The sequence below is a fragment of the Triturus cristatus genome, chromosome 1_1 (assembly GCF_964204655.1).
Source record: "Triturus cristatus chromosome 1_1, aTriCri1.1, whole genome shotgun sequence".
NCBI classification, from domain to species: domain Eukaryota; kingdom Metazoa; phylum Chordata; class Amphibia; order Caudata; family Salamandridae; genus Triturus; species Triturus cristatus.
Genome location: NC_140579.1, coordinates 1,177,558,507 through 1,177,583,409, shown reverse-complemented (window position 1 = coordinate 1,177,583,409; position 24,903 = coordinate 1,177,558,507). Strand labels below are relative to the sequence as shown.

Below are 24,903 nucleotides of genomic sequence, written 5' to 3'. Positions count from 1 at the left end.
ACAGCGCTTACCTCTGCTCTACTACAGAATCGTTACTTCCGTTGATAAAGTAGCACATCCCTCTACTTTACCCTTCTAACAAGCATCAATTAACTGTTTCCCTTCGGAATGCTCCTAAGAGTTTCACAATTAACCAGAATGCCTTCTCATTCACACACTTACACACCAGAAAATGTAGTACATTCACACAGAATTCTGTCTTTCCCGAGAACAGCGAAAAGTCTGTCCTACTACAGAATTATATCATACGTTAACAAAGCAGCGCTTACCTCTGCCCTCTCCTTCTAACAAGCTCCGAGAATACCTATTACTTCTCCAGCGGTAAGCTTTAACGGAAAACCTTACGGATCCCTGGGACTTAAGACCAGAGTTTCACAGATAACCTTTCCTATCATATACACTTTTCTCACACAGAAAACGTTTCTAATGGCAACACACGGCGATGCTACCTTGTCGAACCCAGACAATGCGACGCGCAACTTCAATTGTCACACGTTTTCCCCTGTCTGCATACAGGGCCAACAATCCCGCCTTTTTCCGAGAGCAACACTCCCTCTGCTCTACTACGGAACTGTCACTGACTTCCTACATCCCAGAAGCCATTCACAATACATAGAACTCAACACGACTTCAACATATAGTGTTAGTACAAATATCAATCAATAATCAATAAGCCTATATACACGCAATTTCGCTAGATCAAGACAATAGCTAACCATCAATCTGCTACCAAGAAACTGGTGCAGATCAGAGCTTCCAAATCCCCTCTACTTCCACGGACGGAATGATTTCACAGTCACACACGCATACACACATCACACGCTGGTGGGGCCCATTACACCAACATTCACCCTAATGCACCCTATCCGTGCCCTGTAGAGGAGAAAAACACCTTTCACATATGCTCTGTCTAATCTGCCTATACTTTGAGGTCAATGCGACCAGCTAGTTGCTGAAGATCTAGTGAAATACATTTCAAAGAATATACAATAAATCAAATAAACATGACCAGAAATAATCACCCGAGACAGGAATTCAAACCGATTGTTCATTTATCTAATATTTCAAGAAAATGCAAATTCATTTTTCTCATATTTACCTATTCTGTCTAAATGTCAGATCCTAAGTCAGAACCGGTCCTCTGAAGAAAATTTAGAGTCTTCTGTCGTCATGTAGTGTCATCGTCCTCTCCGTCAGCATAGGGACCTCGCATCATCAGCTCGGGAAGAAGTGGCGCTAGACCTCTCTAGTCTACTTACTTTTATACTGAAATTTACATTCTAAACAGTATCATTTCTTTATTCAGAACGGATGAATGGCGGAAATAATGTCATCTCGGTACTTTTTCGATATTTTACGGAGGGTTCTCACATAGATTGTCCCAACTAATGAATAGCAAATTGAATGTTCATGACTAATTCGCAACATTCACGGATGTCTCTATTAGTTGAATTTGTTGCAAAAAATGGGTTCACGCTCAGTTCGTATCAACTTTTCTGCCTTTCAGGGGCTTTTGGCTGTCGTCCCAGACTTGTCATCATTCTTATGGCTTTTCAGTTCACCAGAGGTGCAAGGTCACAGGCAGAGCGAAGCCTTTCTGTAAATTTCCAGCAACTCCAATGCAGGCTGCAGGTGGCGGCCATTTTGTGGCAGGCCACAATGGACAACTTAAAGCAAAGTAGACATAAAAACAGAATTACTGCATAGAAATGATTATACAGTGTTATTCCCCTGCTAATACCCTTATGTGTATGTATTTATCTAGCCATTTGCGACATCAGAAGCCATTAATGCATATTAATTATAAGCGCAAAACACCATAACATCACATAAGCAACATCGTTTTCTGTCAGTTTGCTCACCAACTTAGTTCACTTATTATTTAGCCATGCAATAGCATTCCCACGTGTAATTCTCTTGTTAATAAGGTTGATTAGTCAATATTCAACAAACTTTTAATATTTTAATAATTAATCAGTAGTACTTTTAGTTATAACATGCGAAAATGAAACAGATATTCCGTTTTGGAGTAAAAACCCTGCTCCATCACCACATCCTCCACCTGCGCCCTCTGTGTTGCTTCCACCCCTTCAGCTCCCTGTATTGCTTTCCACCACCCACGCCCCTGTGTTGCTTCTGCCCCTCGCCCTCCGTGTTGCTCTCCTGAGCTGCCCATCTGCTTTAAAAGAAAATGCTTTTGCATAAAGTCGAGACCTAATGGCTTTGCTAATGCTTGTTTGTTGCATTTCTCGCTGGGGTGGAGGAGAGTTCTCAAAGAAATCTACATAAGTGAGAGAACCATTTTCCTAATAGTCACAAACATTGGAAGAGTCTGGCATGTTGCATGCCCAGTGCGTATGCACCCCCTTCCAGCACGGTACATGCCTATTTTTTGTAGTTTTCGTTATTTACATTAATTTCCCAATGATGGCAAACATTTATGAATATACACATAGCACTAGGCAATCACATTGTTTTTGCTTATGTTCCCAAAAGAGCCGAATGTAAACAGACTAAGAAAAGACACCTAATAACCATAAAACGTTGCCAGTTTCATAGTTACATTCCGAGAAACGTTCAACTGGGCAGAGCTAATACTATGAAAGTGATACATTTTAGGACCTCCCTTATTAACTTTTCACCTGTTCAACCAATCTGCTCCACACTCAAACATTGGCTAGTAAACGCTATTTTCCCCAAAGGTTTATACAAATTGACCAAGTGGGAGGAAAGCTATTAATGATGCAAAAGTGTGACTCTCTGTGAATTGTGGTGTCACTCTCAACTACACATGCCCGACTGCACATCTGTAATATATTTAGAATGACCTTGTTTTAGTGATTATTTTATTTAAATGCTTACTTGCAATGATCATTTATGTCAAATTAACATTATCATTGAGAAGAGCCCTTCAACTTCAGCTCGTTAACTGTCTGGAGTTCTAGAGTGCAGTGACCAGGGAATTACTTGTTCTTGTGTTAAAGCTATAAAGGCTGTTATATCTATAATACCTCAATTTCGCTATAGTTGTTGGACGCTGGCTTTTTTAGCATACATTAGCTGTGTCTCTTAAACTTCTTATTAGAAAGATTTAGTTAATGGGTCTACTCTGATGAAGTAAGAGTGCAGCGATTTAGTAACTTTTGGGCAGCAGCTTTGTTGTTATGAAGATTACTTCAACCTTATTAATGAATATTATTTGTCATATTTTTTGCCAGTCTTTGGTGATCCCGTAGATTCTGTATTCCTAGCAATGCAATACATGTGTTTTCCCATTTCAAAAACTATGGGATTGAGATTTTGTGTGTGTGGGTGCTGCTGTTCACTATGCAGCAATGTTCAGGTCAAACACCCTGGTAAGGGAATGACAGGTCAGGAGATGGCATATTCTCAGTGTACAGCAGTAACTAGGGAAATATTCGTAAATTCCAATCTTTTGACAATATAGCTATTTCTTGGAACAATATACCGTGTAGCTCCTAAAAATATCACCCAATCCCCTGCAACCATCGTGAACTTCGATTGCAGATGCCAAGTAAGTTGTGTGAAGCTGGTTCTCTCCTAGTTTTTTGGCCCTCATTTGTCATGGAAATGTTAAATAACAAGATACGTTTCTCATACCTGAATTTGGCCAACTCATGATCGCTGTACTCTTGTGTCCTCATATCCTCTGACACTGGGTCTCCCCCTCTTCTCTCCTATCACAACCTCCAGCTCTTCAGTCTCTTCCGTGCATAAAATGGCTTCTTGTTTCATTATTTCATTCACACACTTGATAGCATCTGCCATATCCCCCTATCCCTATCTTCAATTGCTACATGATATCGGAATTTGAGTTCAGCCGCTGCTCCCATTTTGTTTCTCACAATTGGATTTTGACAGATGCCCCTTCCCCAACCCAGTCTTGACTCGTGATCCATCCTTATTGGTTATTACCTTAGAATTACAGACAGAAAGCACAGAGTATTTTCAGCTGTTACACACCCATAGGTGAAGGGGTGCACACCACATCGGTCAATGGAGAGAGCCTGCTGTCCTAACTCTCCAGCACAGGTGGGGAAGCTGAGCCTTTCTCTCTGGAGCTGCTCTGCCCGGAGGGAGCTGGGGAGCCCAGGCAGAAAGGGGAGTAAAAATGGACTCTGCCCCTTGCTTTCACTCAGACTCCCACCTCTGGCTAATGAGAGATCCCATCTCTGCAGAGCTGCAGAGGGAGTCAGGGGGACAAGAAAGATAGTCATTAGAGCTCTTGGTCCCAAGTTAGCTTATCCTCAAAGTACAAGAAAAGCACCATCTTGTTTCTCTGTTGGCCACCAAGAGTTAGGCTAAACAAGAAACAATCGAATAGGTGTGTACAGAAAGGGGAGCATGAGGAAAAAACTGACTTGGGGGAGTCCACCCTAGCTGTGGATTGGCACCTCACAGGCACAGTGTTGCCAGCCGCAGCACCAGGATGAAAAATGTCTTATGAGGGTTTCTAGTTAGGAGGCAGAGTTAGAGGAATAAACCATCAACCAACAGTGAGAAACAGAAGTGAGGAACAGAATAGTACCATGCTAAAAGCACAATGTGCACAGCTCATTCACTCCACATAATCAGGCTAGCACAGCCACTCAGTGAAATGCATATCACAATTACATATCATAAGGAATTAAGGTTATGATAAAGATAAAAGCAGTTAAAACATTGTTTCAGAGTACGGGCAGCGACTGGTGATTGTCATGGAAAAATATATGCATATTCTTGTAAAGTGCATATTGAACACCCCAGAGCCACAATGAAGACAACTAGCAACACACTAAACATCCATTTAAAGCCTAGCTAATCCCTGTGGTTGCGTTTTAAAGCCTAGCTAATCCCTGTGGTTGCGTTATGTCCAAAAAAGGCTAGACGGAGCAGTAAAACTTTGCCTGCGCCTGGTAAACCCTGGTTGTTTTGCATTTCGAGCTCGCATTTATATGCATCAGACCATGTTGATAATAGGCATCTATCAGAGTTCCAGGGTCCAATGTGTACAGGCTCTTCGTGTTGTTCCAGATTTATTTTAGGTCTGATTTTATATTAGCAAAAGACAGAAAATCTGGACATCAGCCAAGGAACTCATTTGCCCAAGTGGCTCGTAGAAGACTGGTGTAAATTAATTTCTTTCCTGGACCCACTGACTAAGGGTTTACCGAATCACAGAATGGAGAAGGAGGTGGGTGGTCATTGTTCAGAAGACGCAGTTGGACGCCACCTCTAGGGCTAATTAAGCCTGAGGCAATATATTGGTGCTCTGGTAAATTTCAGCTACTGCACGCTGGTGCTTTCGCATTCTGGTTATTGATAGTACGTAATGTATCCCAGTGGGCCCACAAGTCTTTGCAGGCATGCGGATATACAATAGGAAACCGTTTGATTGTCAAGGTCAACAGCGGCTAGACATTCAAAATGGTCAGAGCAGGGGACCTTCATGACATGATGTGAGAAGTTGGCCTGGCATATGCTGGTCACTAGTTATAGTGGCCACCTTGCACCAGTCCAATTCGACTCTTATGGTAGATAGGTTTAAGACAACCTTTTTAAAGAAAGCTATCCTAGTGGTGGCTGTGGAGAGCAGCCTTCAGGCTAAGTCTCAGAGGAATGTAAAGCAGCTTGTTTTACCCTATAATCTCTTGAATTACCAAATGAAAGGACACCACACAGGTATAAATATCAAATATATATGTATTTATTTCTAGACACACTCTACTAATCTCTTTATGAGATTAGAAGTCAGGAGCACATTCAAATATCAACGTTTCACAATAAGTTAAGCACAAATATGGCTGGGGCCCTAGGGGCGTACCAGACCATATACTAAAAAAGAGGTTTAGGAAAGTCGACTTGCAAGGGGACAAGGCCTAGGGCCTGTAGAATCGCTGGGGCTTCACTAATCCACCCAAGGCAGGTAAGTAAAAGACCCACGGGAGACGCGTGCAGTGTGAGAACACAGCGGGTTCCCTATTGAGCAAGTCGCGGTTGGATTTTTTAAGTTTTAGGGTACTTCGAGGAAGTCTACAAGCAAGCCACTTACAAGGTAAGTAATTCGAGGGCCAACACACACTAGGGCACCGGAGTGCACGAGTTACCTCACCCAGGGAAGCCGGGTGCATAGGTGTCTTTTGGTGTCGGGTCGCGTCGCTGTTTTCTATGGAAGCCGAAGAAGATTTGCTGCTTGCGAAGACTGAAGAAGTGTCCGGTGGAATCCAAGGCTGAATTCAAGATGAAGATGACCTGTAAGCAGAAGGGACAGTGTTCACAGTCACTTGCCAGTGACCCGGGGCCAGGAAGATGGATGCCCACAGAAGTCGGGTGATTTCAGGTGATCAAGGGTATTTTGACTCTTCCACCACGAGGACCAGGAGGCGTCGACGATGGCCAGGAGCTGGATTCGAAGTGTTCCACAAAGTCTGCAGCTTACTGAGGTGTCGGCAACTGGATTGGAGCCAACAAGCCTTGGCAACAGCAAGTCTCGTGGAATTCAAGAAAAGTCAGCGGTGCAGACCAGCAAGGTCTGTGGGACTCACCCAGCAAGGGTAAGTCAGGGCAGGCCTGGAGCAACCAGGGGAGCCCTTTGGTTTGATGAAGAAGTCTTCAGGGGACCCACAAGCCAGCCGGCAAGGGATCGCAAAGACGCCTCGTGAGGATTCGCTTCACAAGAGCCCACGGTCACTCGGGATGAGGTAGGCCTCTGATTTTCAAGGGAAACCCTGCTGGAGGCTTGGGCCGCACGTGGTCCAAAGCACAAGTTCGTAGAACGTCGTGAAGTGGTTGCACTCGACAATAGTGCACGGTTCTCAGGTATTGCAGTTCCTCGTCACGCGTGGGGTCCACTCACCTCAGCTCTTCTGGGGACTCACAATGGCCGTCGAGAAGTCAGGAAATCCACTTCCGGAGCTTGTGGGAACATCGGACTCCGGCGGGAGCGGGAAAGTTTGCGACCGTTGATTCAAGTTTTTGGTGCCTGCCAAGCAGGGGAGTCACTCCTTGACTCCAAGGGAGATTCTTCCGTCTTCCAAAGGTAGTGGAATGTCGAAGGGCCAGGATTCTTCTTGTAAAGCGTCGTCCAGGGATATCTATCTTGCAAAGGCAAGGTTTACCTATCTCATAGTGAAAAAAGGGAGGGACTAGCTCTATGACCACTCCTCTGGGAGGGTCAGGGGAGTGGGTGGTTACACCCACTTCCCTTTGTCCAGTTTCGCGCCAGAGCAGGGGCAGGTAGCCCCTGAACCGGTTTGAGCTGGCATATGCACAGTGGAGCCTACTGCTCCCCCAGTGCAGGACTTCAAAGCACTCTAGGAGGGTACCCACCCAGCCCCAATACACTAAATCCTGTCTGGAAGGTGGTGACACCTCCCTGTGACAGGATGCCTATTGTTGGGCCTCCTCCACTGCGAGTTTCAGTCAGCAGCAGGAGGGCAGCCCAGTGTCTGTGCTGGTGGCATCCATTTTGTGATGCCAGGGCTCTTTCAGATTTCTACCGTGTTCCCACAGTAGGTACACGTCGTCCCCTCTAGAAGGGTGGGATCATACTCCCACACCAGTTACTGGTGTGGGGGTATGATTCCAAGTTGTTTGACACCAAACACGTCATGTTTTGATGAAGTCATTCCAAAGTTAGCATTTACCGGTAGGTTATAATGCACTTAAGAGTATATGGTTTAACCGCATCCACAAACAGCCACAGAGAATAGACTCTGCCAGCTGCAGAGTGGCCCTGCTCAGGCAGAGGCACCCCCTCACATTGTAAACAAATCACCCTGCCCTCAGGATTGATAGGGCCTGCCTTAGAGGTGACTGATAGGTTTATATGTGTGTGTATGGTGAGATATAGGAACCTATACCTCAGTGAGGAGTGCTAACACTACCTCACCCAGGCTGCAGCAGCAGGCCTGTGGTGTCAGATTTAGTCTGCTTCCCAGGAGTGGCATTATAAATGCTTCAGCCCCTGGTAGTCCTGTTAAGTACCTAAGCCCTTGGTACCTAAGGTACCATATACTAGGGGCTCATAAGGTACCACAGTATCCAATCACTAGTGCATCTAATATGCACACCAGTCATTTAAGGGAGTAAGCAGATAGGCTGGGGTCTTGGATAGCAGGATCCCAGCCAGACTAGTCAAAAACCATTCAAACAACAGGAAGAAAGTGGGGGCAACCATGTAGTCAGATTCCACCTTCCTACACATGAAGTAGCCCATTTTGGGCACAGCTACTGAGCCTCACTGGAAGAACCTTAAGCTTCTGCAAATAAAGATGAATCTCTATGAAAAAACTGAATGCAAGGTGGATTAACTCTTTGACAGTTCTCCAGCACTGTGTGTTACTTAGTGTCAAGAATTCCTGTCATACGAGGGGAGGAAAACGGTAACCGGCGAAAATGGACTACATCTCCCAGGATGCTTAGCGGTTGAGAGGTTATGTAAACAGGAGAGCTGTTACATAACTCAAGGGAAACACGCCCTTATGTAAACAGGAGAGCTGTTACATAACTCAAGGAAAACACGCCCTTATGTAAACAGGAGAGCTGTTACATAACTCAAGGGAAACACGCCCTTATGTAAACAGGAGAGCTGTTACATAACTCAAGGAAACACGCCCTTATGTAAACAGGAGAGCTGTTACATAACTCAAGGAAAACACTCCCTATAAAGGGAGGAACCGGGAGGTACAACGCGGTCGGATATTGTGTTTACACCGACGTACCTGCTTCGTGAAGAGCAGTGTTCCGGAGTGGTGCTCCAGTAAGGCAAGAACGGAGGTAGGTCGAGTCGTTACTCCCTGGGCCGTGTCTTGTCCCATCGTCACCTGTGAAGGACCCGGAAGCTCTACCGGTCTACCATTGAGCTTCGCTTTTTTGACTCGGCTGAGTCAAAGCGCAGTGGCGCTTTTGCTGGTTGGAGTCGTAACTCCCAGCCCGACCAGAGATACAGGGACTGCCAGCTGTAACGCACACCAGGAGGTGTTTGCCGCGTTACAGACTCGGAAGTCCACAGGATCGATCGAGCGGCTGCTCTCGGTTCAGTCTTCTTGCTTGTGATTGGGGTATCGGTGACGCATCACCAGGAGGTGACTCCGCGTCCCGGTGCAGTCTGAGGAAGAGGTTGAGCGGCTGCTCCCTTCAGGTAGAGACCCCGGCTGGGTGTTTCCCTGACTCCTCGATTCTCCCCAACACTCTTCGTGCCCCTCACAGCCTACCGATTGGCATTGTCGGCCATTTCATTTCTGCCCTCTGTTGGCATACGCCGGGACCGGCGTATATGCAGAGGACGGTTAGGACCATCCGTGCTGTGGGCTGGTAACGTACTTAGCCTGGAGGATTCCAGTGACTATAACTTTTGTTTATTCTTTGTATTATATTTGCCTTCATTAAAACAACTAACCCTTCACTAGTGGTTGCGTCCTCATTGTCGTGTCTGTTAAACGATCCTGAGACGTTCAGGGCGTTACACTTAGAACCTGACCAGGCATTTGACTCAGGGCTGTTTCTTTTTTGCTTTGGTGCCCTTGCTTTGGGCGAGAGGTTTTGGAGAGCGCCATCAGTGAAGCTTTAAAAAGTACGAATGAATGGCCACTAGAAGCCAGGGCTGAATCCAGCAGAACATTGATGACTGAGAGGGACTTATCAATAGCCCCGGGTTACTCTGAGATTGCTTCCTGGTTTCCCTTTCCATGATTGCTAGCGTGACAAGGGTGTCACATGACTTGGTACAAGCAAGGAAAATGGGCCACCCCATCCTCTGGGTGTGAAACAAAATACCGCCATAATTTGAGAGCAGTGGGCCTCAAACATCCCTTGGCCCCCGGTGCCACCGCACCTGCTGCACCCGTTGTTTACTCAGTTCTAACAAGTTCTTGGAAAACGACTTTGCATTTCATACATGTTTAGGGAGGATGGTGGTGGGGGGGAATTGAGGCACGCACTGCTGTTGCCTTAGTTGTACCTTTTCTGTATTTGAGGGAAGCTTTAGCTGCTGCTGCCTCAACCTGTTCCCTTTATTTTGGCAAAATATTTTCAAAAAGTCTTGCTTTGTTAGTGTTTATTATCATATAATACCTCTTCTTGGGCAACCCTGAGGGCACCCATCAATTTCTACAAAATACTACACTTTCTGTCTAATCGCAGAGTATGACAAACACAGACGTTCTGGGGTACAGATATGAGGAGAATGCCGCTCATCCAGGCGTGGCAAAGGGAACCCCAAATACTACTCCTGTCAGACTCTTAATTTTAATATTGTAACTTTCCTTCAAGGAGAGGCAGTGGTGCCCAGGAATCAACGATGTAAGGTACGGGAAGCAAAATTCCCCACCTGATGTACCCACTGCTACTTTAGTGGTAGGATCCCCACATATACACGTGAAATCTGATCTGCACTGCCATCTACTGTTCCTGTATTGAGATGCACAAAGCTCTGCCAATGTACCTCCTTCATGCCATGCACCCTCACTCTGTTTTTGTAATGGTCAAACAGACATCTCGCCGATGCAGCTTCATTCTCCTATTCTCCACTACCTACTGTTCCAGTACTGAAACACAAACATGTGCCCAGGTTCTATAATCGTGCCATGCAGACCCTGCTAATCCAATACTCTACACAGCTCAACAGCACCCTAACTCACTCCTCGTGCCCTGCTCTAGTACTGGCTCCCACACACAACTCTGCCCGTGCACTGCTCGGTGGGCACTTTATTCCGCTTGTGTTTCGCTCACAAGCAGGCGTGGTACGTGGCAAGGCCACGTTGGTTGGGTACAGATTTACTGTTTTTTATAAAGAACAGCATCACCTGGCCCTGCATTATTTGACCCTCGAAATGCTTAATATTCCTTTGAGCCTCAGGCTGTGTGATCTTGGACAAGGTAGACTAATGGAGTGTCACATATAGTAAAGGAAGGCCTGGCAATTATCTTAGCAGAGTGCCTGAAGGAGGGACGGTGACAGGCACAGGAAGGTAGCAGCTCTGACCTTGAAAGGACAAAAAAGTGATAGCAATCACAGATGTGCGGTGACCAGCAATCGGACTCGAGGGAGAGGGGGCAGGCAGTGACAGCCTCTCGAGGAGAGGACTCTGACAGTGACAGGCCTTCGGAGGAGGTTACAACTTACAAGCACTGACAGACCTTCAGGGGGGAGTCACAGCCAGTGACAGACATTCAGGAGGGGAGGCGGCCGCCAGCAGTGACTGCAGAAAGCAAGAGTCACAGGCAGTGACAGCCTGAGAGGAGGGAGGAATGGGAGTTCTCTGGTACTGAGCGCTACACAGTGGGCCTGGTTCACATAAGCTAGCCATCTGTGTGTGTAAATGTGGCCTACACATGCACACAGGGTATTTACAAGTGCAAACCCACTCTTGCCATTCACACAGGTTGGTTTTACACTTGATTTACTCATATGAAGATTTACTGGGAAGGAGGGTGCGGCCTCTGAGTCTGGGCACACCCACACATGTAATTTGTGGTCATTCACAAACACATTCGGTGTAAAGAGCATGGCCAGTGCTGTCCAGTGGCGTAACGAAACTTGAGGGGGCCCCCCTGCAAAGCACATGGAGGGGGCCTCCCCCTCCCCCGGCGGCGCGGCGCGGCCCACCATCTACCACTTTGCCCTACCACCGAGAAATCTAGTATATTTTGATTTGAAACCTCCAACATTTAAATGAAATGCCTCTATATTGTCTCTCAAAGTTCTAATGAGAAAGTGGGAAACACTCTTAACATACAAGATATGCCATTTGTGACAATACTGTCAAAAGCAGATTATTTAACTGAGGCAGCAATCAGAACAATGCCAAGGAGCGATCCTATTGTCTCAGGAACTGCCTATGGTTGAAGAACAAAGAACAACTATGAAGGGTCTGAAATAGAATTGCCAATACCTTGAAACTTTGAAAGAACAACCCAAACCCGCAATTCCATAAAAACTCGACTGACAATATACATGAGAAGTACACAAGCTACAACTCAGTATCCTGCGAAAGTCAAGAGAAATAGACTGGTGAATTATCTGCATGCCACACACTAGCGACTGTCAAGGGTTGTGCATGATAATAACCTGAACTGAGGAAGCAATTTCAATCATAATGTCTTTATTAGTAAGCATTGCAAAACAGGCAGGCAAACAAGGCTGAGGAAGAAAACTGTTTGGATGCTTAAGAACATTGATGCAGATGTTTGTCTGTTTTAATTTATCATTTCTGTAGTGTAAACAATGCTAAATACAAGATTTAAGGTACACGTATTACCGACAAGTGTAAGCAACACCATAAATAACCCTGCATGTAGAATAAAAGCAAACCATATCAGCAAGTACTTAATGACAATCTATACAAACTGTAGTTGGTAAAGCAAAAGAAAAAGTGCAAATACTTTCAAACTGCAAAATAAAGCAATCACCAGTCCAGCAATATACTAAAATCAAGCATGTTTTGTAAAACAATACAACTTTCTTCTTGCATCAAGGTGAAAATACTTTCAAAGTGCATGGTAAAAACAAGTCCAGCAGCTTCCCTCACAAGGACTGACCTGTACAACCAGACTGGGTCTTACTTCATAACAAACAGAGGCCTCAGACCTCAGTGTGTCAACACAGGTGGTATTTACAATTTACTAAGAGTATAGACAGGCCTGCTAAATTACAGATTCACCATTGCCTCCAAATGGCTCTATCGTCACGTGTGACACCGCCAACCAGGCCTGGATTTTTAAGCCAACAGCGCCTTGCCGCTATAAACACCTGGATGTGACTCAATTCTAACTACGCACTACACAAGAGCAATATGCTGCCTAAAAAAATTAACAACATCCTAGAAAAAGCAAACACTCATAGGGAATACAAGATTAAGTAAAGCATGTGAAATGTAAGCAGGAACAACATGGTTACCTTTTTCCTTTTACACTCATTATTCTGAAGTTAGTGAGTGCTTTTGCATGAAAAGGTAAGGCCATGACTATAGGGCCCGGAAGCAGGCGCGCAACACCCATTGGACTCAAAGGGCTTCAGCTCCCCCCCGTTGTGTGTGGCGTCCGGGATGAGGCAGCTTCCCAGGCACACACACAGCTGCACCCGAGCACTTCACAGGTATTTAAACGACCATTTGCATGTTAATGAGGCCTTGCTGTTGTTTCACCCCTTCTAAGAGCCACTGCAGCTCCACTCTGCCTATTGCTTAGAGATTCAGCCCCCCCCCCCCCACCGGAATCAGCTCCACTCTGCCTATTGCTTAAAGATTCAGCCCCCCCCCCCCGAAGTTTTTTGTTAGCCCCCCCCGAAATGTGGCTCTAGTTGCGCCTCTGCTCGGAAGGGACCCGTTTCAGTGCCCATTGCTTATATCCTTTCAAAACATAGGCAGTATGGTTTAAAAAGACCACATTCGTAAACACACAGTGGCTGTACACATTTTGTTTTCCAATTCACCCATCAAGCAGGTATTTCAGTACCTCCAGGCAAGGTGCACTTTCCCACACAGGGAAAACTATGTTGTTCAAAGAGAGAGGCGAAAACAAAAGTAGCACTTCACTGGGAAACACTGTAAAGTGGCGCTAATGTGTTAAGGTGTAAATAAATCAATCTGGCCACCTTGCAATCACTCTCTCTTGCTTTAATTAGTTATTTTTCACATTTGGAATGTTTTATTTCTCTCCACCCCGAGGCTGCACTTGTGTCAGAAAAAGACAACGTTTTCAGCAAAAAAAAAATCTTTTTTGGATCCATTTCACAGGGGAGCAAATAAACGAAAGGAGGAAAGAGAGGGTAATACCCGTTTCTTGGAGTCTCGGTTTTCGCTAGCTGAGGAGCGAGACAGAAAGAGAGTGGCTTAGAGGCCGTCACCGTGGTGTGCGCGCACAGTTTAATTTATTGGGACTTGGGGAGGCCGTGCGCGCAGAAGCACCATTTGCGAAGTCTGAAGAGGCTTGCTTGAAGCCGCGCCGTCTCCCTCCGCTGAGAGTGAGGGGGCCCCCCCTCACCGCGGGGGGCTGCGGGGGGCCTGTGTTACGACCCAGCTGCTGTCCCCTGTAACAAAGACATACTGTTCCTATTCCCTGCACCTATGTCCAGGCCCAGAAATAGCCTCTTGTGGGCTGTGCCCTGCCTGAAGTGAATGTGCATCCTTACTGCCCGCACAATGGCTTCTGAGAGAGTGTGTTAGGGATGCTTGGTTACCAAGGCACTCGACTGTGCAATATAAAGGGCTCTTGAAATTGGTTGGTTCCCTGCAAGCATTCAAGTGCTGCACGAGACACGAGGGATTGTATCACCTGGCAACAACTGCCACTGCTTCGGGTCTCGGTCTCTTCTTTTGAGAATGTGTCTCTTCTTACAGGCTGCAGACAGCCCTGCTGGAAACTGCTCCAACCAATGGGGTGAAGACGAAGGACTCCTCTAGGCTCCTAAACAGAAGCACCACCACCTGACTCCAATGGCCTGTGCATTGAGGGAAAAGAGGATGAGCGGCACGGTGACGTGCCGAGGGTCAGAGGGGAGGCAGCTATCAGAAAGGCCTGCACGTGTCTTAATTGCAAGCCACAACTTACGACTTCACACATGCTTGGGTTCTCTGGCCTCATGTATGCGCTAACACTGCATGGGCATGCATTTCACTGACCAGAGACATGTTTGCCCCCATCAAGCACCCCAGAGCTAGTTCATCTGTTCTGGAAGTTTCCATGGCACTGCTCACCACCCTGCAGTGGCCTCAGAGTACTCATGCAGAGCAGTCGCCAGCTCCAATTGTGACTTGTCCATAAGGATGGTAGACACCCATGTTCAAAGCAGACTCCCTTTGGGGGAACCGCCACCAATCTCCAGAAGAGTCAAGAACTTTGTTGGGGTGCAACCTTACCAAATCTAGGTAGCACACCTACCAGAAATCTTATGACGTACCTCTCCTGAGCAGGACGAATGACAAGAGCAGCAGGGCATACATAATTATATTGTATAATTAATATAAGTTTCATTCGCAGGTTTCATTTTATTCATAAAGATAATGACTTCAGTTATAGATGGGTGACCGCCTCACCTTCGAACACAACAGACATTGTCTCTTAAGTCCTGAGTCGTTGATTTGAGGTGTGCTAATCTAATTAGCCCAATGAAAACACAACAAGACTACAACACCCAAAATGCATTAGATTTATCACACGAATGTTCAGGACTGGAAACAGTGTATGTAATGAACTGGAGGGAGTTGCTCACTCTCAGTTTGGCAGTGTTTAGTTGTAAGAAACTACATTTCACAAAGATTATGTTGTCTTGTAGTCACTTGAGAAGATTGTCAAATTGGTCAAGAGTCCCTCTGGGTGTACAATGCTCTGTTTATCATCTGACGATATGAGTGGAAATTCAGCACCATGCATTTTAATTTGCGTTTTCACATACGCATTACGCAGACTAGGGGAAAGTAGGGATCTCCTGTGAGCTCCGCAGGACAGCTCAACAGATGAGGCTATGACTGGCTCAGGATATGTGCTACTGGTGCCATTGTTGCGGAAGGATTACATCGATGCTAACGCAGCCCTTTGCAGTTTATCTAACCAGATAAGGTCACTGAGTGAGTGCGACCAGCCTCCTTACCAAACGTAGCAATCAACTCATATAGGAGCAGAGACAGACAACGTTGGTGCCAAGGAAGATATAATAACATTTATGTGGAAAATTGTTTCCTTGCCTTGGTGGGGGCGAAAATCCAAGCATACAGGTATCCAGTACATCTGTGGTGTCCATATGTTCCTGAAGTTATTAGGTAACTATTCTTCCTAGCACTTTAATGAGCATTGCAATCCTGCGATTGGTGTAAAATCGCTTGGGTTGTCTTAGTTTAACTCATTCTTTAGGCTGTGCCTACCAGAGAGAGTAGCTGTCTGCTTGAAAAATACTTTTTGTGAGCTTACCAAGAACTTACAGGAGCTTACAGCCTGCCCACGGCTTAGCATTGGTCGGCTTCATCATTACTCTCATTTGCTTGCTTTTTTTCAATGGCTTTCCTTGTCCTTCCTTGTCTATTTTTTGTTTGTCGCTTCCCTGGAAAATAGCCTCTTTACCATCTCTCTGATTGGCTGGCTTTAATCTTTCCCATGCACAGCTCACTTTTGGGGAACTACTCTTTAATTATTGCTTAAGCATTCCATGCGAACGCATGTGTTTTCAGCTCCCTCCCTCGTGCGTTTCTTCTCCCACCAAATACCCTTGCCCCCACACAGCGTGTTGCTGACTCCCTCACATTGCAAGCTCTCTCTCGTGCACCAAACTCCCTACCGCCTTCATGATGTGTTACTCTTCACTGTGCTCTTCTCCCCGCACCCCCTGTGTTACTCTCTCCCTCACCCACTCCCTGTTGCTTTTCTCACCCACTCATCCATTGCTCCCAACGCCTACTGTCTTTTTAGGTCTCGCCTAGCGAACGCAGCGCATGCGGTGCTTCGCCTTGGCAAGACTATTGTTGTGGGTTTGGTGCGCGAAGGGAGACAAACCATGTGCACGCATGGACAGGCGATGTGCACGCGCATGGCGTCTCCTCTGCCTCACACGCTCCCACAGCGCGCTTGATTCAGCTTCGCACTGCAACTATACAAGGCACAAGCTTGTTTAAATGGGATGTGCTGGGTTGGAAACTTCCTGTTGGTTTCTGTACTGTAGACAGACGTGCCTATTTCTGTGTCTTTGTGGCTAAATGGCGGACAAGGGAAAGCTTTCGCGGAGCAACTCTAAGAAAGCTCTACTATTCTGTCGCCAGCTGGGAAACTTTAAACGTGTTCTTTTTCCTACTGAGTAATTGAGAATAGGAAATGTAAAAATAGTTTGCGGCCGCCATGCGAAGGCAAATCGTGGCAATAAATTCACTGCAAATGTTTCCATAAATCTTTGTATTTATATGAAAGGACATAAACGGGGCCCTTGATTTATTGATCTTAAAAATGAGTACTTGGGTAAGTTTTGAGAATGTGTTAGGAATATGCACGCCTTCAACACGCAGGCAGTGCTGTTTCTATCATTCTTACTGAACTAAAACTAAACGTAGCCACATGTGTTATTTCCGGTTTGTGTTAAGCTCTAACCAGTGGGCCATTCAAACAGACAACAGCTTCTAGCTACCTCCGTCTGCAGTAATCGAATGAGTAACATTTTCCTGCATTTTCAGAAACTGAACATAAAAGACGATCACATGAAGGCGCTCGCTGTTGGGGCTTCCTTGCACATTAACATCATTCATGATACATTTATAGTTGGCTTTGCTACTTTTCTTCGACTATGTGTGTACATGTGTTTTGGATAGCGCTTTACGCTCAAGTATCAAAGGTGTCAAAGCACTTGTTAATTGATGGGCATCTGCAGCTTGACTATCACGTATCTATTCTTGCCACGAGGCTGAGGACTTTATGGTAATGAATGAGGGTTTTAAGAAATCAGTAAAAAACTGAATAGGGAAGTTTTAGTGTAGATGTTGGCACCGGTTTATAAAGCTTGGGAGTGCAATAAAAAGGCGTTGCTACCACCCAACTCAGCGGTACTGAGTTTATCGGCCCTCTGAAGGGTCAAAGGTTGAGTTGGCCAGCCGTGATTCAAACTCAAGTCTGAGGTGTGCAAGGGTCTAAGGTCGAATGGGCCAGCCATGATCCAAAGTCAAACTTGAGGTGTGAAGGGGCCAAAGGTTGAGTTGGCCAGTCGTGATTCAAAGTCATGCCTGAGGTGTGCAAGGGTCAAAGATCAACTGGGCCGGCCATGATCTAAAGTTAAACCTGAGGTATGAGAGGGTTAACGTTGAGTGGGCCAGCCCTGATTCAAAGTCAAGCCTGATGTGTACAAGGGTTAAAGGTTTCTGGGGCTAACGGTGAACCAAAGTCAAACCTGAGGCATGAAAGGATCAAAGTTGAGTGGGCCAACATGATCCGAAGTCAAACCCTACCTCTGCAGGTTAATCACACATCTCTACAGTGGGTGCGGTTACCGCCCCAGTAACTATACAATAAAGGGGTTTTCTACCTACCATATCACAGGTATTAAACTCCTGGGACAAATGTATTTATTGTCTTTTTATTTAATTTGTGTAGCGCGAACTTCATCCAACAAAGTGTCGGAGCACTGTACAATAAGAGAGTGAAGAAACCCAGGCAGTGGTCAAGCTTTTATTGACTGGAGACATAAAGAAAAGGTGTTCTCGTTAGTTAGGAGTTTACAGCAGATTTCAGTATACAAGGTACAGACAGGTAAGTAGAGGTGCATCAGGTCGGCTAAGGTGCAAACATTGAAAATTAAAAAGGTTTAAAGTACAAAAGGGATCAATATTATTGTATTTGTGCATTGCCTGGTAAGAATTGCAGGGCAGATAAAATGTCGCAGTTCGAAATATGCCATAGAATAGCCGGGATAGTGAAGAAGAGCACCAACAGTACGGTGTATTGCAAAGTTGTTGAATACGTTCATAAATCTACTCCCATCTGCTCCCGCTCTTGGAGTAGACGTATGCATTTATTAAAAGAAAAATAAAATGCAATAGTACTCCTGAGAAGCTTTGACTGTCATACCTTTCCATGAGTACCCACGTGTGCAAGTATTTACATATTTGTAATTGCCCAGAGTGTGAATTTACACAATGTGTTGGTGCTTGGCAAAAGTGCATTTGCTCATGCTGAATCCTGGCACTAGGTCCCCTTTGTTATGGAGGTGTTCCCTCCGCATGCTCACCTTCTGTGTTTACTTGCTCCCACACATACCAGTTGCAAATCTCCAACCGTATCGGAGTTGGGGATAGGCCAAGAAAACGTTTGAGGATGTTCTTGAACTTTGCATGGCCTCGCCACCTTGAAACACCCTCTCTCTGCCGCTGAGAGCAGAATTGCTATAGCTTAATATTACACCATCCTTGCATAATATGTGCAAGTAAGTCAATTTATGGGTGTCACTACATTTACAATCCTGCTTAAAAGTTAGGGTCGTAAATGGCTTTGTGAATGGTCACTGTGCGCACTGTTGTGATTGACAGGAAGCCAGTTGGCTTCTGGCCCCATTTACACGATACTCTGTGCTAGGTAGACACAAGTAAAGGTGTAGCACACAGATCACTCAACTTAATTCACTTCTCAATTAAAGGCCCTTTTCTGACCCTTGCACTTGGAGCTGGTCGTTGCTTTTATCCCCTGAGTAAAATCGGCCTGGTCACAGCAGAACCCCCCTCCTTACTCACTACAACACGTCCAGGTAAAGACACCACGTAATCTGAGGAGACACAACCCTTGCTCGCAGGAATTGTTAGTTCAAACCGTTTAGAAAACTTCTGGCTCTGTGAGAACCTACTGTGCATCGTTTAAGAGAAATCTGAAAACCACCTGTTCGATCTCATTGAATACACTCATTTCTTAGGTCCCTTGCATGTGCCCCGTCTGTCTTTAATGCTTTCAGAACTCTAAATCCTGTATACCTTCAATGGTATTTCTGATGGTGTATGAAGTGTGTCACTGCCCATGTCATACACTCACTCCAATCCCCCCACTGTGGGGGAAGGCTGGCACGAGAGGGTCATGTTGGTTGAACAGACGCCAGCATGGATGGATGCAGCGACGGTGACACATTGCACTGTGTTGCCTCCACAGGCCGTGTGGGGGCTGCAGAGGCTGAAAAGGCAGCAGGGGAGCAGGAGAGCACAGCGGCTTCCTTCCGTGCCCATTCCTTCCTGGGCACTCCTTTATTGTATATTTTCAGGTGCCCGGGTTTGGGAGGGTGGAGACCAGCTGTGTTTACTGAATGTGAGCTCAGTTTATGGCGGCCACCAGAGACGCCTTAAGGCATGGGCAAAGTGGGCTCTGGCCTGGGGCCCCTACCTTTCAGGGGGCCCCTGATTTAGCCAGCTCTGTTCTGCACAGAGGCTTACCCTGACGATAGATGGTTTGAAATACTGTTTTACCTTTATTTATTTTTTAATGTGGGTGATGTGTGAGTGTATCGTGGACATTTTGCAGGGAAATATTGTTTGTTTCGTGCAACATCCATAAAAAACTTTCTTTTACATTAAAACAGGACCTCACATATAAGAAATGGGAGGGTATCAGAGAATATTTGCCCTAACGCTAGCCTACTGCTGCTGCACTACAATATTAACAAGCATTTGCAATGCAATAGGTCTCGCATTTACGCGAGTTTGAGCTATTAACATTACAAATAACAATGCCTTTTATTTTTTAATTTAAAACATAAATAAAAGGCAGTGTCATTTACAATACCAATAGCTTAAACTTGCGTAAATGCGAGACCTATTGCATTGCAAATGCTTGTTTAAAACCCTTTACATTGTTTTGGGGGGGTTGGGAGGAGGAGAAGGTAGCAAATTGATTCTTGCTCCCATGCCTTAGAAGAATACCAGCACACACCTTTTCATGCATGCGCACACCTACAAAATGACGCGGATGTTCATCGTTGTGACTTTTTTTTTCTTCGTCTTTCATCTTGCCGATTCTGTACAATATTGTCAAAAGGCAGAGGCAAAGCCAATGCCCTAAGGCGAGACTTATAGACTTACAGACCTATAGACTTTGTCAAAGTTTGTTTTTAGTAAATGTGTAGTGAGTCCCGGTACAAACATTTGGCGACAGACCCTATATTCAGGGCCACATATATGATTTTCTGAACCCGGAGCACAAACGTTTCAGGGAATTTAACTTTAACTCACAATCTTTGACTCCCTCTTCTCCTGCAGGCTGGTCGCTGCCTATGACTCCTTCTCTTCCTGCAGGCCGCTCGCTGTCTGCAACTCCTTCACCTGCACCGGTCACTGCCTGGGACTTCATATCCTCCTTGAGGCCTGTAACTGCATGTGACTCTGTACCTTCCTGCAGGTCGGCTATTACTTCTGACTCCCTCAGCTCCTGCAGGCTACTCACTACCTGCAGTTCCTTCTCCTGCAGGCCTGTTACTGCCTGTGGCTTCCCAACCTTCTTCATGCCTGTGACCGCCTGTGACTCTTTCTCTTCCTGCAAGCCTCTCACTATCTGTGACTCTCCCCCCTTCTGCAGGCTGGTCACTGCATATGTCTCCCTCTAAACACAATTTTAGAAATGAATACTGCCTAGGGGAATTAGGAAGAGTTGTCTCAAGCAGTTCCATGCATTATTTTTTGTGGTTTGAAAACGGACAAAACGTAAACTTCAAAATTCTTAGAAAGTATTCTGAGGAATGACTATACTCCCCGGTCCCGGGCAGAGCAAAATTCTGAGACAGAACATAACTCTATTCCACCAATCTGGGGTAGAGCGGACTGAGATCAAACGTACCTATAATTCTGGAGAATGAATTCTGGGACACAACATAAAAATCATATTGTAGGGCAGAGTGTATTCTTGAATCAAACATATAACCCACTACCCTTCATTACAGTGGTTCTATGCAAGGGCATACACTCACCAATAAAAGGGCAGAGTGTAATCCTGGTGTAGAACATAAACTCATCTATGAAGGGGGAGAGAAGATCCTGGCAGAGAACATAGAGTAACCTATCAAGGAGAAGAACAGATCCTGGAACAGAACTTTAAGTGACCAATCAAGGGGAAGAAGTGATCCTGGTGTGGAACATAAACTCCCCTATCAATGGGAAGAACGAATCCTGGGGTAGAACCAAAAGTAATCAATCAAGGTGAAGAAGGGATCCTGGTACAGAATCTAAAGAAACCTATCAAGGGGAAGAACGGATCCTGGTACAGAACATAAACCCATAAGCACACAAATTAGTATGGTGACGGCACAGAGTGGGCTGTGCATAGGTAGTATGGAGTGGCGTACCTTTTAAACGAATGTAAGACTACAAAGGACACCACCACCTCTGTGACCAAGATGCCGGTATCCCCTAAAACCTAGGGTATCAAGTTCCTATTCATCAATTACCAGGTAGGACCCACCTGAATGTATTACTTAAATTAGACTTCCACTCAAGAACATCCAATGATAGTAAGGTACACATAATTTCTTTTTTAAATGACCACTAGGGATCCATATGTCCTGAAGAATGCCCAGACCGCATAGGCTAACATAGATGTGCAGAAACATGTTGACAGATAGGTAATGGGTGTGAGTCATTGATCTCCATATACCCATTTGTTTTAGGTTTTAATCTTACCTAGTGTCCCGTCAAATAAAGGAATTGCCGTGGGAACACTAAGGTATTTTTATTTTCATTTTCAATCTGGATCCCCTTCCCTGTCAGTTTTGTCCAGTAAGATTTATTTAAAAACTCCCTTCTTCCGCTACAGTCTTCGAGGAGGTTGAATCCACCTCTGTGGTATTGCCCTACCCGGGTGGGGAGAGGATCCCTATGATGAAGCATGACACTATTAAGTGTGTGTGGTTTCCTCTTCCATTAAGGATGTCCTTTCCTAGCTTAAAAACAAAAGTTTCGTTTTACGCCTAAGGGAAATCTGTAAACGTGTATTGTACTAACCAAATAGATATAGGAAATACACTTCACAGTTTCCTCCAAAACAGTCACCGTACTAATTTGTGTGTTTATGCTAAGACAATGCAGGGATGTTCGGTGTGACACCCTTCTCCTCTCCTTTATTTGTGGTTTCATGAACTGAACATAAACCCACCTACCAAAGTGCAGAGAAGATCCTAATACAGAACATTAACTCGCCTCTCAAGAGGACGAGCAGATCCTTGTATAGAACATGAACTTATCAGGAGGCCAAGTGGTTCCTAGTATAGTACATAAACTCACCTATCAAGCGGAAGAGCAGATTCTGAGAACTTAAACCCCACAATCCTGTTGGCAGTTAAGGACAGGATAACAAATTGTTATAGAACATCAACTCACCTATCAAGGGTCAGATCTGATCCTGGTATAAAACATAAATTCACTTAAACGCACTTTAAGGGGCAGAGAAAAAGCCTGGTGTAAAACATATACACCCTATCAAGGGGTAGAATGTATCCTGGTATAGAACATAAACCCACTTATCATGGGGCAAGACGGATCCTGGGGTAGAACATAAACTCACCCATAAAGTGGCGATCCTTGTGTAAACTCACACACCAAGGGGAAGAGTGGATTCTGAGACTCAAGTTAAACTCCACAATGTTGTTGCAGGGATAAAGGTAGGACAATAGCACCCTGAGGGTCCAGAAGGGCTGGACAGCACTGAGCATCTGGGGAAGACAGGCTAGAGTAACAGTGGGCCTGGTGGGAGGCATGCTCTCCCTGAACTAGAGAACTAGAGTAGCAGTGAGAGACCAGATCATAAAGTACAGAAATAGGGGGGAAATAGATGAATACTACCCTTGCACGTTGATCTTAGTCACATGAAATGATTTAAAGTCTGCATATTATGATGCTTTATAAAGAGAAATGAATCACATCCATCACAAATTCACAAGCCATAACAAGATTATGAATTGCTTTGCTAAAAGCAAGTGGTGGATATATATATCCATTAAAATTGCCTGTGAGTTGGCCTTGCACTACAAAGGCCTAGTTGCCTAGTCATCTGCCTCCCCGGACCAGAGCTCACAATATATGCAGTATCTTTTGACAATTCACAACTGTATTATGGCGCTGCTGTCTGTCACGCTGTGGGCCTTGCGAGCTTTTCATCGGGGCCTTTGTCAGAAAGGTCCCTTACTGGGAAGGTGATTAGCGAAGTAGAATAAGGATCGTCCACACAGTGATGGGGTGGGAGCACCTAACAAATCTGTAAACATTCCAGACAAGCCTGGCCTCTGAAAGGCTGGCAGGGTTGGGGTTATGTCAATCGCATTCCGGGCTGCATGACTGGCTTGTGACTGATTTACACCAGCCCTTCGAATCTCTCTCAGATTACTGGCTGCAGATCATATACATCTTTCTGAAAGCCCAGCTTGTATCGTCCTGGGTGTTTTGTAGTCGGTTTTTTATTCCCAGCAGCCCTCAGGAGCTGGGGAGGCCCTGTCACTAATGCCATGGTGATATGATCAACCTGAGACAACAGAGGTGTCTTTCATGCTCTGCTTGATCAGGAGTCACGAGGCTCTATTTACTAAGAGAGACATATCCTGTGAGCAATCTCCTCTCATGTGACCCGGAGCATCAGAGATGTCCAGGGAGGGACGAGGGCGGGAAAAGCGGGGGCGGCTCGAAATATAGCCTGGAACACAAAGAAATCATTCAAAGGCTCCAGGAATGGCGCGGGGAAACTGTGCGCTCTCATTCCTAATATGCACGTACGGCAGAGTAATTGACAGGGTGAGATTCAAATGCGCTAAGTAGAAAGGCTCTACTTTACCCACTTGCATTACAAGCATCTGTGGACAGGACACTGGGTTACTTATGACCAGCTGACATAAACCGAGCACGTTACTTGTTAAATACAAATACCAACTTATCAATGTGCACCTTTCCACTGGCACGATGTTACTAGAATCTCAACGGGGGTGGGGGGGCTGTCTCCAAAGCAGTTTGATACTAGCCTGAAAACTCACGAGCCAGTTGCGGGACCCAGTAAACACAGGGCTTTAAGTGGGATGAAAAAACTGAGGGTCTCTCAAAGGGGTGTGGCCAATGTAATTAAGGACGTGGCTTAAAAACATGTAAGCTAAAAATCTGTGGTTAGCATAGTGTGCCACCCGACTTGTATTTTGCTGTTTCTGTCTGTTAGAAGGTGGTTCTGACACTATGGGCCGCCCGGATTTTTCGTTTTTTGAGCACCTAATTGTTGAGCTTTTACTGTGGGGGAGCCTCATAAGTTGGGACTCACCCACAGTGAACTCAGGATGTAAGAGACTGCATGGGGATTTTACTGGTGTTCCCCTGGCTTGACCAGGCCACTGCGCAGCAGCTGCAGTAAGGGACACCGGGCTGGTTATATGCAGACACGTGTGTACATGGAATAGGCTTTATAGGCTGGAAAGAAACATGCCAGAGAAAGTCAGTG

General features: G+C 45.5%; 1 long non-coding RNA gene across 1 annotated transcript in view; it reads right to left on the bottom strand.

The window, feature by feature from the left end:
• Positions 1-1,132: 1,132 nt before the first annotated feature.
• LOC146871814 (uncharacterized) overlaps positions 1,133-24,903 on the bottom strand; it is a 76,783-nt gene continuing 53,012 nt past the window's right edge. The window contains exon 3 of the long non-coding RNA XR_014981109.1: positions 1,133-1,667. This is a non-coding gene — a long non-coding RNA (uncharacterized LOC146871814). The remainder of the gene's footprint in view (positions 1,668-24,903) is intronic.